Source organism: Ictidomys tridecemlineatus, chromosome 8 (assembly GCF_052094955.1).
Source record: "Ictidomys tridecemlineatus isolate mIctTri1 chromosome 8, mIctTri1.hap1, whole genome shotgun sequence".
Taxonomy (NCBI): Eukaryota; Metazoa; Chordata; class Mammalia; order Rodentia; family Sciuridae; genus Ictidomys; species Ictidomys tridecemlineatus.
In genome coordinates this window covers 108,969,249-108,986,221 of record NC_135484.1, presented here as the reverse complement: position 1 = coordinate 108,986,221, position 16,973 = coordinate 108,969,249, and the positions used below count along the sequence as shown (strand labels likewise).

At 45.0% G+C, this 16,973-nt stretch overlaps 1 protein-coding gene across 19 annotated transcripts in view; it reads right to left on the bottom strand.

Annotated features, from left to right (window-relative positions):
• The window catches only part of Trerf1 (transcriptional regulating factor 1), a 214,395-nt gene that overhangs the window by 119,159 nt on the left and 78,263 nt on the right, over positions 1-16,973 (bottom strand). For 15 of the 19 annotated variants that reach the window (XM_040282664.2, XM_040282658.2, XM_040282660.2 and 12 more), the window contains one exon: positions 8,824-8,906. The exons of 2 other annotated variants lie outside the window; for them this stretch is intronic. The gene's annotated coding sequence lies outside the window, so the exon portion shown is untranslated. Of the gene's footprint in view, positions 1-8,823; positions 8,907-14,318; positions 14,430-16,973 lie in introns of all 19 variants that reach the window. 2 more of the 19 variants (XM_078020010.1, XM_078020009.1) reach the window with 1 other exon arrangement.

Genomic DNA, 16,973 nt, shown 5'->3' with positions numbered 1-16,973 from the left:
AAAAAATCAAACATATACAAAAGTAGCAAGAATATGCATGCCCATCACCAGCTTCAATTATCATACCTGGCTGAGCCTTTTCAACTTTATGCCTCACATCCCTGGAATATTTTCACATAAATCCTGGATAGATATCACACACACACACACACACACACACATAGACTTTTTATACTTAGCATACCGGAACCTACCACCAGATTATTTTAATATAAGTATCTGCTATTTTCCTTTACCCATAAACACTTCAATATGTACCTTTATAAGAAAGCATTATAACAATATCACACCTAGAAAGTTAATAATTTCTTGATATTACCAAATATCTAGTGCCCTAATTTCCCCAATTACCTCCAAATGCATCCCAGTGGCCTCTTTTAACTTGGTCCATGATCCCCCTGTATTTCCTCTAAACTGAGCTTCATTACTAGTGTCTAATCAACTTCAAGTTCTATTAATTTTCATAATAATATTTTGAACCAATATTGTGTTATTTGATAACCAGACAAAACAGTACAGCTTAAGAAAGAAAAGGAACCCATAAAAATGCCAGCCTAATTCATCCATTTTAGCAATTAATTAAATTCAGATCCAAAAATGTATCTTGACTACATCCCCGGCCAATGCCTTCTCAAACACACAAGATACTGAGAGATATTCAGTGACTATCTGGGGACTGACTTATTTTTCCAAACATTTTCCTTTTGCCTTTTTTTTTCTTTCCAGTAGGGGACCATCCCCCAGGCCTCACACATAGCTAGACAAGCACTGTGCCCCTGAGCCCCAGCCCCAGCCCCTTTGCCTTTTAAATCCATCTCCCTGTTGGCCTCGGTGGTGACGCACATCACCCTCTGGGTAATGGTAGCCTTCCAGAGCATGCAAGCCTTCCTTGTCAAGATGGCAAGTGTCTTCAATTTTCCTTTCTTTCACGGATGTAATATAAACATATGAGGGACAATTTGGAGAAAATGAAAGACTAAATCCCGCATAGTCTCACCCTCAAACACACCGTTTAGGTGCATACAATTCCCTGGTATCTATGCATTTCCATTTCTCCTTTACTAAAGACATATGTTTTTGTTCATAATCATAAATCGGTGAAAATGAGTTTTAATATCCTTTTAGTTAACATTAAATACATTCAAAAATATTTATAGAGGGCTGGGGGATGTAGCTCAATGGTAAAGCACTTGTCTAGCATGCATGAGGCCAGGACAGCAAATAAATAAACGTGTGTGTGTGTGTGTGTGTGTGTGTGTGTGTGTGTGTGTACAGAATACACAAAGAGCATGAAAAAGAGTAGTAACACATTCGTGTGTAACCATAGCCCAGCTTAAGGAAGAGAACTGCACCAATCTCCTAGGCACCCTTCTCCCCACCTTGAGGAGGGCTCCTCCGTCATCCTCTGCCCTCATCATTATTCTGCATTTTTGCCTGGATTCACTCAGGTTTTGCCATGTGCATAAGGATGTCAATAAACGCTGTCACATGCACCTAAACTTAATAAAATTGAAATCATACCTTATGTACCCTGTGGCCTGCTTTTTGGCTTAATGTTATATTCCTGCAATTCTTCTGTGTTGTATGCAGCTAGCACTCAGAGCAGAGCTATACGGCTATATTCCTTGGAAAAACTATACCATCATTTATACTGTAATTTCTGCCCCTAAAATTGTTTTGTAAATATCTTTGTCACAGTGCTACATATTGCAAAATGATTATTAATTATAATATTGTGCTGAGATAAATATTTTGCTAGTTACTCAACTGTTGGAACTAGCTGTGTGTGTGTGTGTGTGTGTGTGTGTGTGTGTGTGTGTGTGTGTGTGTGCTTTGAAAATAATGCATTAGAGAGGATCTCTATCTAAACTGTTTGTTAAATATTCTGTATTATTCCTTCATGGGGGGTGGGGAAAATGTACAGTGGTACGACTACATTCATATGTATGAATAAACAACATGGGTCTTTAATACATCATAAAATTGCTTTACAGTACTGCAATTACCACCAGAATTGAAAATTATCCTTAAAAAGTATTTTTGGCAGATATGTTAAAATAATACTTTTACAGCTATTTTAGTCTGCGTACCTCTTATTACCACTGAATTTGAACATTTTCCATGTATTTGCTTAGTGTTGTATTTAATTATCTATTCAAGTGTTCTACCAAGGTTTTAGCACCTTTCTTTTTAATTTGAGTATTTCACATTATAAAGATACAAATTCTGTCATGTTACTTCTGATTTTTCTTCCCCAGTCTTTGTTTCCTTGTTGGCGTTAAAAGAAATCTTTCTTTTTCCTTTAAGTTGATGAACTGTTCCTTTTCCTTCTGGAAAGATTTTCTTTTGTTTCTAAGCAATATTCAATTCTATAGATTTCCTGTGTCTCTACATTTTGCACTTCAATTGTTTTATCCATCTGTAATTCATTTTGGTGAAGCCAAAATGATTTTTTCCAAATTGCTAATGAGGCATCAGAATTATTTATTGAATAATATTCCCTTCCCCATTGATTTGCAATGACTGCTTTATGATTTATTAAATTACTTATGCAAGGGTCTATTTCCAAGCTCTCCTAGTTCACTTAGCTGCCTCCTCTCACGCCAGCAGGCTGTTTTCATTACAAAGGCTTCACAGTGCATCTTAATACCCGATAGTCCTACATGCCTTCATATCCATTAGATCTAAGTCCCTTCCCCCCAAACTATTTTCAGAATTCCCTTTGATGTTCTCACCTACTTATTTTTCCGAATAGAATCAGAACTATATTGTGAAATTTAAAATATCCTGATGGTATTTTCAGAGGAATAGCATTAAACTCACAAACTAATTACTGAAAAATCCAAATACTTCATTTTCATCTTGTTGACTATAAACAGCATTTTCAGTTAAGCTCTTTAAGTCTTCTTGGGCTACAACTAAGCAATCCGTTACTAATAACTATCACTTTCTTGACAATATATATTCCCCACGACTTCCTTTATTGACTAACCCTTAAAGAAACAATACTTGGATTTCACTTTCCTATGTTCATATATGAATACATGACCAGTGAAACTCCCCATCACTACAACTCTTAGAACGGGATCCTAATTAGAATAAGTTATACTCTACATATGTGTAATATGCCAAAAATACACTCTAATGTCATGTGCATCTAAAAAAAGAACAATAAATAAATAAATAAATAATGCTTTTAGATTTAGTCCTTTTTTTTGGGGGGGGGGAGTGGGGGTAACCAGGGATCCAGATACTACCACTGAACCACATCCCCAGCCCTATTTCATATTTTATTTAGAGACAGGGTCTCTGAGTTGCCTAGTGCCTCATTTTTGCTGAGGCTGGCTTTGAACTCTCAATCCTCCTGCCTCAGCCTCCCGAGTTGCTGAGATTACAGGTATACACCACTGTGTCCAGCTTAGTCTTGTTTTGATCTCATTCCACGATAGTATTTCCCTAGGACTATATCAACTCAATCTTCCTTATTATATTAAGGAATGGTCATTTTATATATTTATTTTTCAGTGGCTCATGAAAAATTGGAAATTCACTGAATGAACTTTTGCAGTTAATGAGATCATTACATATTTTTACTTAATTAATTTATATAAATCCTATGATTATATACATATATGAAGCCACCACTACTGCATTCCAGGAATATAATCTGTTTGATTATGGTGGAACATTCATGTACTGTCTTATTGAAGTCTACTAGCTAGAATTTTATCTCAAATTTTTACATTCCTAAGCAAGATTGGTATAGAGCCTCCCTTTGGGGACTCGCCAGCTTTGATATCAGGGTCATGTTTGCTTGAAAGAACGATCTGGAAGTTTTCCATCTTTTTTTCTGAATCTTAGAACAGTTTATATAACACAGGAATTATCTGTTCCTTGAAAGTTTAAAGGATTTTTCAAAAGCCTTTTCATGTTGTAAAGTATTCCACCTGGCACAGGGGCGTGCACGCATGTGTACCTCCATGTGGACACTACTATGTGTTTGTACACTTTCAAAATGACACGTGAGATACTCATCTCTAATGGAATAGCTTTGTTTTCATCAATGCCTTTCTTTCCCCCCATGAAAAGGGAGTAAATGCCCAGGATGATTCAGAAGAGACCATTTTGCCAGGTTTGGGTTCCAAGAGTCCTTTTTAGAAGGATAGAAAGAAGGCAATAGAAGGTGGTCAGGGAATACTAAATGCTGCACCATCCAAATTTCAGTGAGGCTGATCAAGTTTAACAACCACACCTTTAGCTCTGGCATATGGTACCAGGAGACCCAAGACCTGGATAGACAAGGAGCTCACCTGTCTAGCCCCAGGTTACCTCTAGATCTGTGTAAAGGTCTTCCAAGAGACACCTCTCCCTGGAGTATCTCGTCTATAGAATAGTTCTTTTCCAAGCAATAAAAGTTTCTCTAACATAGAGCCCCTGCTAGCACTTCAAGGCGACTGCAAATAAAAACTTAAGAGTTGTTCATGGACTGAGTATTTATGTCCCCCAAAAATTCCTATGCCAAACCTCTAACAGGATGACACTAGGAGGTAGGGCCTCTGGAAGGTAATTAGGTTTAGATGATGTCATGAGGGTAGAGCCCCCATAATGGGATTAATGCCCAGAGCTCCCTCTCTCCTACAGTGCCCAAGGAAGAGGTGAGGAAAACACACAGGCAAGATGGCAGCCACCCACAAGCCAAGAGAAGAGGCCTCAGAAAGAAACCTGCCTCACAGAGCACTTCAATCTTACTTCTCAATCACCTGAAAGGTGAGAAATCAATTTCTTTTGTTTAAGCCTCCCAGATTGTGGTATTTTGTTATTCCAGTCCAAATTGACCGAGACAAGAATGTTCTAGTAGCGTCTGTCAGAGCTGCTGGGGCTGGGGCCCAGTGGTAGAACACTTGCCTACATATGTGAGGCATTGGGTTTGATCCTCAGCACCACATAAAAATAAGTAAATAAAATACAGATATTGTGTGCATCTACAACTAAAAAATATATATTAAACAAAAAGAACCGAGCTGCAGTTCTGCAGATCTCTTAGTTTGCTGGAGAGTGAGTTATACCTTGAGAGAGCGAAGAGTAAGAAGTCTGAGCAAATTAAGACTGTCTGCTAGCCCATGCAAAAACCATGCCATTGAGCATACAAGAGGATACAAGCAGGACTCAGTGACACCATGCCCAAGGACACAGTTAACAGGGCAATAAGTACAGATGAGTGTGCTACCGAGAAGTCACCACCAAGTTCATGCCCTTGTTTCCTGAGGATCCATGAAACATTAGCGATCAATGAGACATTAGGATTATCACGCCTGTTGCCAGTCAAGGTAATTAGGAGCTTGACACCCACCCCAGCTCAGGATTCCAGAATGTCATTTGGGATTTCACAGGGTTACGCAAGCAGTATTTCTCTCTCAGCAAGGATGGAGGGGTTGCTTTCACAGCAGTCATTGACTAACATGAAAGCTTAATCTCTGGTTAGAAGGAAAAATGTGTTTGTGGCTAAGGCAAGTAGGCATGCTCATCAAAGCAGAATAAAGAGTGTTTATTACTGTTCTGGATTCTTCAGGGGTTGGTGTATGCTTGGGGATTTTTAATGACTCCAAAAGGCATCTTTGGAAGACATAAAATTCCAAGATAAAGCCTTTTCTACAAGAACTAACACCACCAACTGGCTGATGAGCTCGCTGCTTCCTCTTAGGAGTGTCCCTTCCTTTCTGGGATTCTTTAGACCAAACCAAGTGTTCTATCTCCATGGAGGTGGGTGCACTTTCTCACCCACAGAGGCACACCATACAACTAAAGGCCAATCAAATCAAAGGGGATTGGGGAAAAGGGAAAAAGCTATTGATACATCTTTTAATTTGAGCTATTTAGGTACTGCAAGATCTTCTTCTCTCCTGCTGTTAGAAAATTAACGAGTCTACTTAACGACTGAAGAGTAAATGGTTCCTTCTTTATAAAATGAATGGGACTTGTCAAGACCAGTATTTAAAGTGAATTTCCCCCCAACTTTAACCTTTAAATCCAATCATGACATGACTCTAGAGAACACCTAGGCTCTATGCAAGGCTTCAAAAACTATTTTTTCCTCCTAGGGATGCATGTTGCATAGATAGCTCCCCATCTCCAGGTGGTTCCCCAACACCACTAACTGGCAGATTCGGGACAATGCCCATACCTGATGGAGTTTTCAGAGGTCATGTCAGAGAAACAAGAACAGTGTAATAAATTATTCTTAAAGTTGGGTGTTTTCAATCCAAAGATTCTTGGTTTGTTCTTAGATTATCTCCTACCTATTATTTTAGCCTGAATTCATCTTTTTATAAAATGTTGGTGATTGGATGTTAAAAAATGTTCTACCTTTACAAAAGAACAACCAACCACCAACCAACCAAAACTGGTAGCCCTTGGACAATCCCCCAAATCCCTTCTTTTTTTTTTTTGTACTATCTTGGTCTGGCTCATCTAATTTGAGAACCAACTGTCCACAGTACCTTTCCAGCCAATGACTTAAGGGTCCATCAGTTCCCATCTGCATGGCATAAACATGGAGAGCAACAAATAACCTACAGAAAACTGAAGTCTAATTCCAGTCCACCCTCAAGGAGTGATGGGTGGAAACACATGGTCTTTAGGGTTCATGATCATTTTAGAGCACCCTCCTTTTGCTGCACTCCTGTGCCCCACCCTCCCTCCCCCTTCAAAATGACCTCTTTCTGGGTTTTGGAATTGAAGTGTGGAAGCTTTGAGGCCCTGTACTAATCTGTGTGTCCTTCATCAGTAATCTGGGAACCCTAATTCAAAGACACTAGAGCCTCCTGAGATGCTGAGAGGTCCAAGAATCATTCAGCATCCTTCCTGTGGCTAGAACTCCACTGAAATCAATGCCCAATCCTAGCTTCTCACTATTGAAACATCTCACCGTCTCCAGGTCATCCCCAAAACCATCCACCCAGGGTGACTGCGCAACTGGCTTGGAAACTCAAATCCAAAGAGGTTCGCCCATCCCTTTGGACACACCAAACTGAACAGAGAGAGACAATGAGCTGGGACAGGTCATCAACTATTTAAAGGATTTTTCAAGCAAGAACAGATTAGCATGTTGCCATGAAATTTAAAAATCCCTATTTTCGATGGGTGTGGTGGCACATGCCTGTAATCCCAGCGGCTCTGGAGGCTGAGGCAAGAGGATTGCAAGTTCAAAGCCAGCCTCAGCAAAAGCAAGGTACTAAGCAACTCAGTGAGACCCTGTCTCTAAATAAAATACAAAATAGGGCTGGGGATGTGGCTCCGTGGTCAAGTGCCCATGCATTTAATCCCCAGTCCCCGCCCCCCCACAGGGATTATACCTATTTATAACTTGACTGTAAGCTACTTAGACTTTTCTTTATTGATGTTTTCCCCAAAAATGAATTCTAGCCAAAAAATCCCACTAAAACATCCATAAACACTGAATGTTTTAATACATTTATTTACCTCATCCCTAACAAAGCTAATCAGGGGCTGATAATATATTTGTTTGTGAAGAGAGTTAATTTCCTAGATAAAACATGCACATAAACACATAAAGGTGACGATATTTTGAGATATATGATGGTAATAAAGGTAATGTTTATTGGGCCAGCCACCGGGCTAAACACTTTATTGGATTACCTCACTTAATCCTTGAAGCAAACCTATAAAGTAGGTGCTGTTCTGATTCCCATTTTATAGATGTGGTTATAAATGAGGAACCTCATTACTGTAATTTAATCTTCACCAACCCAGAATTTGAGTTTGATGGCTATAAAAAGGTTGAATAAGCAAATCAGAAATTAAAGAGGATTGCAAAAGACCTGGTTAACCTGCAGGAAGATTCTGCATCTAAAGACCTACTGAAAATCAGATGCTAATTGCTCCCAAATGGAAATGTTTGGGAAGATTCTGCCCAAAACTATACTATATCAAAACACTCTAAAATTCAGACTTTTGCTAGTTAACAATGGGTTTCCTGCTGGGTCCGGTGGTATACACCTTAATCCCAGCAGCTTAGGAGGTTCATGAGTTCAAAGCCAGCCTTAACAACGGTGATTTGCTAAGCAATTCAGTGAGACCCTGTCTCTAAATAAAATACAAAATAGGCTGGGGATGTGGTTCAGTGTCCCTGAGTTCAATCCCCAGTATTGGGGGTGGGGGGGAAGAGTGGGTTTCCTCTCAGTATTATCCCTAATAATGAGTCCAAATTAGTAAGGTTTTACCTCATTTCCGTAGATAATAGAGTATGAAGGATGTCAGCAGCTGTTCTGAATATTTTGCATTACAGACCTATTGACCCTTCCGAGAGGTTTTTGTTTTTGTTTTTTTTTTTTTTTGCACTTGGCAAAAGAAACTCAGCTGTGTGCCCATTTTCTGAAGGGATAAACTGAGACTGGAAGAGATCACAGGGCCACAGCTGACGAACACACTAGAAATGCCCCAGGGCTGGCTTCTGTGGCCTCTCCTACAATTCTCCAGAGGTGCATACAGCCCTGTTTTATTCCTTCTAAACTCTACCAGGGCTCCATCCAGGGACATCCCTTCAAGTCTTAAGCATTGACAACAATTCTGCAAAGTGAAACAAGACCAGGATGCCCCCGGCCTCACTCCAGATGACACTGAAAACCAGTATGTGGATCCACTGACCATCTCCCAGGGAAGGTTTTCCAGAAGTCTCTGGGGGACCCAGGCCCAGGGCAGCCCTCTGCCCCTTCTGGGGCGTCTTCCCACAGCACAGGGGTTAAAGAAGGATCTTACGACCTCTGTCACAGAATCTCCTCACACCAAGAAGCTCAGAGGCGCTACCTGTTTGAGGAGTAAGGGGGTCACTCCTTCAGGGCCGTCCTGCTTCAGCGTCTTCCTCCTTCAGCATCCTCCAGAGCCGAGGCCTGTAGGAGTGACCCAAAGAGCACATTCAGGACATTTGGCTTCAACATGGGAACAGTCAGTGACAATCAGGGAGAGGCTAGAAAAGGGACGGGGGACAGAAGCTGGAAGAACCTGACAGCGGCTGGGCTGAGCCAGGAGGACCCAGCTTGGGCTGCTGAGGAGGGTCCCTGAGGGAGAAGAGGATTCAGGGGAGAAAGACATCCAGCTCCACTCTTCTGGTTTTCGGGTCCCAAACCCAGTCATCATGGCCCCCTCTTTCCCTTCCCTCCCCGCAAACTACCAGCAAATGACATCAGCTCTAGCTTCAAATTACATCATCAATTTTTACCTCGGCCACCGCCACCGTGTTGGTCCAAGCCTCCCTGAAGCCCCACTCACTGCTGGTTCTGCTTTGAAACTCACCTTTCCATCACCTATGGATCCTGGGCTGAATTGTGTTATGGGGTGAACTGTGTCCCCCAAAGCTCCTGTGCTAAAACCTTAACCTCGTGTATCTCAGAATGGGTCGTATTAGGAAACAGGGTCACTGCAGATATAATTATGTAAAATGAGGTCATATTGTAGGATTGGGGGGGGGCTAACCAATATCCATGGTGTCCTTATTTTTTAAAAGAGGAAATTTTGACACAGAGACATACAAAGGGAGAAGAGCATGAAAAGATTGGTGTTATTCAGTTCAAGTCAAGGAATTTTCAGAAGCTGGGAGAGAAGCCTGGAATTCATCCTTCCCTAGAGTCCTCAAAGGAAGCATGGCCCTGCTGACACCTTGATCCGGGGACTCCCAGCCTCCAGAACCCTGAGACAATGGAGTGCTATTACTTAGGCCACATAGTATGTGGAACTTTGTTACAGCAGTCTGAGCAAACTAATACATACCATGCTCTCCAGAACAACCTAAATGGTCATTTAAAAATCACTCCTCTGAGCCAGGCTCAGTGGCACATGACAGTAACTCCAGTGGCTCCACGAGGCTGAGGCAGGAGGATCCCGAGTTGAAAACCAGGCTCAGCAAAAGTGACATGCTAAGCAACTCAGTGAGACCCTGTTTCTAAATAAAATACAAAATGGGGTGGGGGATGTGGCTCAGTGGTCCAGTGCCCCTGAGATCAATCCCTGGTTTCACCCACCCCCAATCACTCCTCTGCTTAATACACTTCTATGGTATTTCACCTCCTCCAATGTAAAACAAAGTCTTTGAAATCATTTACCAAGTCCACATAACCTGGCTGATCTCTTCCCTGACCTCTCCTCCTTCTCTGCCCTTCCTCAACTTCCTCCAGCTATAATGGCTTCTTCACACATCCCAAGCAGGCTCCTGCCTCAGGCCCTTTGCACTTGCTCTCCCTCTGCATGGAGTTCTCTTCCCTGGGCACCCTTCTACATCCTTCAGGTTTCTGCTCTAATGCCCTTTTCAGAGAGGCCCACTCCACCCCATCACATTTCTATCCCCCGCTTCCCTATTGTATTTTTCTTTGTATCCCTTGTCACCACCTGGCATTTATTTCCTTTTTAAATTTCTCTTCCTTCACACCATTGTATTGTGGTATGCTCCAGAGCCTGGCACATAGTACGTGCTCAAGAAACAGTTGTTGACTGATTTACATCAAAGAAGTCAAGAGAAAAGAGGAGGAGACTGCACAAAGGAGGAAGTTGGGTATCAAAAAGTAGAAGAATCCAGAAAGATAAGGGCTGAAGCGACCATTGGGTGTGGCCATATGGAGGCCCCAGGGCACCTTAGATGAGGCAGTCCCTGTGGACCATAAGAGCCCTCGGCTGCAAAATCCACCAAGTCCCTGCCCGGGGCCAGGAATATCGCCCACAGGCAGAGGCGGGCGGGTCTGTGAATGGGCAAATCGCTGGACTACCTTCCACAAGTGTGTCGGGCTGCGAGGACAGGAGATGATGGCCGAAGGCAAGAGGGCCACAAGGGGGCGGAGTCCCAGGTCCCCAAGAGGCGGAGGGACCATGCAGAGGAGGGCCCCTGGCTAGGGGCAGGCCGCCTCTTGCCTGAGTGGAAGGAAAGCAGGTTGGGGTGGGTCCAGGTGCAGGGGGAGGCGCGGGGTGGGGGGCACCTGGGCGGGCTCACCCTGAGCAGCTCCTTGTGGGGACAGCTGAGGCCAGGCTGCCTCCTAAGCGAGGCAGGGTGGCGGAGGCACGGCGAGGGGCAGCCACTGTGGGGTTGTCACGCAGGCGCAGCCCTTAGCAGCCAGGGTGCAGGAGGAGAGTGTTCCTAAAGGGGAATTCGAGGACCCCAAAAGCTCCCTCTCTGCCCGGGCAGCCATCCTCATACGCCAGGTGCCCAGATGCAGAGCCTTGTGCCCCCCTGATTCCTCCCGGTCAATCATCACAAAATCACACTCTTCTTATATGAGAGGACTCCTGTTTGTTGAGCACGTGCTAAGTCCTGGGTGTGCTCAAAGCCAAAAACCTCCAACAGCCGTTCTGCCAAGTGTTTTTCCATCCTCTTTTTGGAGGATGACACCAAGTTTCAAAGAGATTAACTCGCTCAGAGTCAAAACAGGCAGCAAGTGACAGAGCTGGGGCTTAAACTTTCATTTCTCTATACACTGTCACCAACCTAATCAAAGTCCTCAACATCCCCAACATCTCATGCTTCAAATTCAACAGGATAATCGCCTCTCACTCGCCTCCTATTGGATCCTTTTCACAGTCCACACCTCCTGATGAATTTTTTTGTGGCACGGTTTTACCCTGTCCCCATCCTACTTGATCCATTTCGGTGGCTCCCAGATACAGGATTATTCAAACCCCACAGGCATCCCCTGGCATCGTTTGTAAATGATGCACTCGGCCTTCGACCTGGCTTCCCACATGCCCCTCTGCCCCCCCCCACCCCTTGCACCCCGGGGCCCTCACCCTACCGCCCCACCCTTCTCTCTACCTGGCTCCTGGCCCTCTATGGAGGCCCACTGAGCAGGGACCTCTCCCCCTTCCCTTGACTAACGTTCCACCTGCTGATGTAGACTGCAAACCCCTTGAGGGTAAGTAACGGTGTGGAGAAAACCCTTGCCATAGCCCACAGCCCGACCATATCTCAATGGTAAATGTTACCTGATCCACAGAACAATTATGATGCTCAGGTGACAGAATTTCAGAGGGTTTTCAGAAAACACAGGAGAACTGTGATAGCTGGGGGGGAAGAACACTGTTTGTTTCTTATCAGGGACCCAGGGGCGCTGAACCACTGAGCCTCATCCCCAGGCCCTTTTTGTGTTACTTTCAGACAGGGTCTGGCTGGGTTGCTCAGGGCCTCACTAAGTTGCTAAGGCTGGCTTTGAACTCGAGATCCTCCTGCCTCAGCCTCCCAAGTGGGATTACAGGCGTGTGCCACCATGCCCAGCAACACTGGCCTTCAAGTTTTGGGGGCACACCTGTTCTGCATTTGTCCTGCATGACCCCATGCCTCCTGGTGTGGGGGTCTGGCACCTTCTAAGAACTACTCTGCTGAGGAGGATGGTTGGATTTGGCTCCTCCCACCTGGTCCTGCACTGGCCCAAGCAAGGTCCTGGTGTCTTTCTTGCCACCCTTTCACTTTGGCTCACAGCCTGTCTTCTTCAGGAGAAGAGCTTGCCAGTGACCAGTCTGGCTGAGTGGGCCAGAAGAGTCGGGGCTCTCCTCTTTAGTAGGAAAAAGACTACTCCATTTCTGGGAAATCCGGTCTGTTAAACTCCACTTCCGATCATCACGCCGGAGCGACACCCAGTGATTCTAGGAAACCCAGAGCCACAAAGGGAGGATGGCTGGGGGAGGTGGAACTCAGCAGACCACCCAAAGCCCATCAAATCCCCCCACAAAGAGAGGAGGGTGGTCCTGAATAACAGGCTCTGGGAGAAACTATGGCAGTCAAGGCCCTGTCTGTCAAGATCTACCAAAGGGGCAGTGCGCGCCTCCTGACTTAGCTGAAATAACAGGAGTCCTGGAGCCAAGCCTGGGATCAAATCCTGACCTTGCCACCCAGCAGCTGTTGCACCTTGGGGTGGTCACTCAACTTCTCTGAGCCTCATTCTACAGAAGCTAATGTGAGTCCTCGATGAAACAAGAAGTGTACAAAAACACCCAGCACGGTCCCTGGCAATAGGAACCAGTACCAAAACTGAGACGTATCCCCAGCCCATAAGGGGCCCTCTGGATGCTCCCCTCCCTCCTTCAAGCCTTCAGACCTCAGGGTTCTCTCAGCACTCATGAAACAAATCCAGAAGCTATACAGCATTTCCCAGCAAAAAGGTTTGCAACAGTCCATCCCATGGCTGGTACCAGAGAAGCGCTAGATCTTGGTCAATGCTCACAATGCTCCGGGCCTCAGCCCACACCCAAACAGGAAGTTTAGGACAAACTTGGAAAACATGTACACACAGCTGCAGGGGGCTACACACCACTAACAACCACGAAATCCAGTCCTCCTGGAGGGACCAGAGCAGCACACAGCGCATGCGCCAACCACCCTGCTCTTCGCGCGGGTCAGGATGCACCCCTGCCCCAGGCTCCGGGCCCTGAGAGCTCTGAGCTAACTGTGTGGAGCTGAGCTGGTTTGCCAAGGCCAGGATCTGTCCCCTCCGTCTCCTCCCAGGCATCAACAGGGGCCCCGAAACGGCTATCAGGGGCCTGGGAGCTTAGGCATGTAGGATTATTTTTCAGCTGGGAGATCTGAGCACAGAAAGAGGAAGTGACACGCAGCCGGCCGCCCCACAGGGCTGGGGGCCTGCATCTCTGTCTGGCTACCCAGTTGGTGCACATTTCTTCGGGGCCCCCCAGTGCTCCCTAGGAGATCTCAGGCTGCCGGGTTCTTCTCTTCTGAAATCTCACCTGGCAATAACAAGTTCACTTGTATTTTCGTGCCAGTCTGAGGATCTTCAATCCAGTCACTATATTTGGAAGTGCAGGCCACAACTACAGGGAAAACTAGAAGGGCTCCTTCCCCTCTGCTCCCCATCTCCCAAGCCCCTGTGGACCCGGAATCTGCTTCTAGAAAACCTGCAAGGTGCATGTGTACCCACGGATACTTGGTAATTAAAAAGCAACATCAATACTGTTCCTACTGTCTCCCCCCAACCTCTGCAAGGTCATGTCCCACTTGTTTTTGATTCACCTTCAGCAAGGTCATAGCCCTGGTCCCACCCCACCCCCTACATAACAGGTGGCCCCACTATAAACCCCGTCACCTGACTGCTGGCTCCACAGCTGCCCCCACTCAGCACCTCCAGCAGTGGTTTCCCCACTCCCTCCCCAAATTAGGTTCCTTTTTTAAAAGTGACTCATTTAGGAAGAGACAAAAACCAAAACTTCAATGGTAAAGATAAAACGGCACCAAGACTCTTTAAACACCTCCCACTCCATGCAGAATTGAGATCCGATAAGCGTCCCCAGACTGGACCTCCTCATTTGGAACTTACGGTATACACAAGTCTTCTAGCAAAAACACTTCCAGTAATGTCTTCAACTCTTTACATTTCAGTGTCTTCTTTACAGAGACAGAGAGATGGCCTCAGGCCTCCAGTCAGTAGCTTTTGCAAAATGAGGGAAGGAGAAATTAAAGATTAAAGTCGATGCTTTCCACGGGCTCAAAAAAAAAATGATGTGATGTTTTACTACATTTACGATTCTGATTTATTAATGCAGGATATTGGCATTAGATCATGAGCCTAATGAGAATTCTGGGGAGTTTCTCATTAAAAGACAAGACTTCTTGGTATGTGAGATGTTTACAACATTCGAGCACAGGAGAAAGGCCCAGATTATATAATACGATGCATACAGTTGCACGGGCTACCAAGAGGCCTGAATAAAACCAGGCTAGGACAAGCCATCAGGATGAGCAGAATCCGGGGTTCTCAACTCTATAGACATCTGTTGGCTGCCTTTCCTTACATTCCCAGGCGCTCCCCACCCCCACCCCCTGAAATTCTGGAACATTTTGTCTGTCATGGGGCTCTGGCTTCAGGTCTTTTTGTTTTTGTTTTTGAAATTGGTCCCAGTGATTTGAATGTGAATCTAGAGTTGAGAATCTCTGATCCACAGATAAGGAAACTGAGATCTAAAAAATTAAGGAGAGCTTGGGAGGGTCACTCACTGATAGAGCGCTTCTCTAGCATGTGCAAAACCCTGGGTTTGATTGCCAGCACAGCAAATAAATAAATTAAATTAAAATAAATAATTAAGGAGCAGTCCAAGACTGCACATCCGGTAACAGGCAAAACCAGAACCAAATCTGCTATAACCAAAGTTGCTATCGACAACTCCTAGTCCAGGTCTGCAGTTTTGCTCAGGTTTTTGGTATTCACAAATTTGTTATTATTTTTTAATTTTTTTTAACAAAAATGGGGGAACCAATATAGAGTTGCTAATTTTTAGTTTCATCAAGTAAAGGTATACAAATATCTACCAGTTACTATCACCACTTCCTGACATGTTTTGGCTTATTTGCCTTCCTAATACCCTCTCTGCCCCCATCCCTCCCCCACCCAGAAGGTAAAAGCTGATCACCAGGCCGCTGTCCACAGTCTCACTCACCTTCACTCGCCCTGCTCCTTATGACAAATCCAACCAAAACCCAGTCCTCAAAAAATTCTTCATCTCCTCCTTTCCTTAACTCTATAGACATCTGTTTCTGAAAGTCCCGACTCCACCCACAGACTACTTCCCAGTCCCACACTTCACCTTCCCCCTGACCCTGACCTGCCCACAACATCTTTCCAAGTTACAACAACCAATATTTACAGCTTTTCCCTTCTAAATGTCTCCCTGATCCTGGCTACTGCTGAGGAATAGAACTAGGGGGTGACAGATGGAGTCCCAGCAAGGGCAGTTCTCTTTTTACCCTTTGGTTTGAATTTAGGGCAAGCAAGTATTCTTTTAAAAAAAAAAAAAATCTCACACACACACACACACACACACACACACAGCAGGTTGCAAAATACATGTATATTCGTTTCTGCTTTGTGAATTCAGAGAATTATCTAGGAAGTTTAAAATATAAATGATATTTGAGTGGTGGGATTATAGGTGACATTAATTACACTTCCCTTTCCTCTTTGTTTTCTTTATTATGTTTTACTTACATAATAAAAGAGTTAAAAAAAAAAGAGCTTAAAACCTGAGGCAAAGCATTCTCTGATCTCCAAAGCCTCACGGTATTGAGAGAAAGAATCACCTCCTTTTTGTAAAATGGAAGATTCCCCATCAGACTCTCAGGGCTTCTGCGCCCTGCCCAGGCCTCTGACGTGAGCCATTCCCCAGCCACACGGGTCCCCAAGAACAGAAGGGGAAGCGAGGTCCTACCATGAGTCTCAAGTCCTACGCTGAGCCCGTCTGGCCTGCTGAGGTTGTGTCCTGCAGCAGGTGGGCCCACTGTCCTCTTGAGTGTCCCCCTTCTCTGTCCCTATTTTTCCCAGGCTGCCCCCCCACAGCCTCTTTGAAACTCTGTGAAGGCAAAGAGCCACACGATCCAAGTTAACAGTCGAACCCACAACTTATAGATCAGAGGCCCCCAAACCCTTGAGATGGGGTGTAAGCTGGAGGATTCTCCACAGTCCCCATGGCTCCCTAAAGCCTCGCATGGGAAAGGAGGGGTGAAGGAGCAAAAGCAGAACTGCGAGAGAACCCGGGAGAGGCGGAGAGGGTGTGATGTACAGAGAAGTACAAGGCATTCATTCTGGACATCTGGAGTGTCTCCTGACACATCCAAGGCTGAACAGAGAAAAATCCCCAAATACTATGAACAGCAAAATTCACACCCAAGAGGCTCAAGTGAGGAACTCTCAACCGTTTGTGGGCTCCACCTCTTCAACCCGCTTCCCCACAGCTCCGAGGACCCTTCCTGGGTCTAGGAGGATCTAGGCCAACAGGAGTGGGTGGAAAAAAATAGGAATAAAGAAAAAAGAAATGAGATTAAGCAACACCACACTGAGGCGGGCTGGGGCCCTCCCAGAGCAACGTGGAGTGGTCAGTGGTCTGGGGCAGTTCCTGAGATGTGGGAGAGGAGGCTCAGTCTCCTCCTGACCTCATCTCCAAAGGTGAAGAGGTGCAGGATGTCTGCCAATGACCCAAAC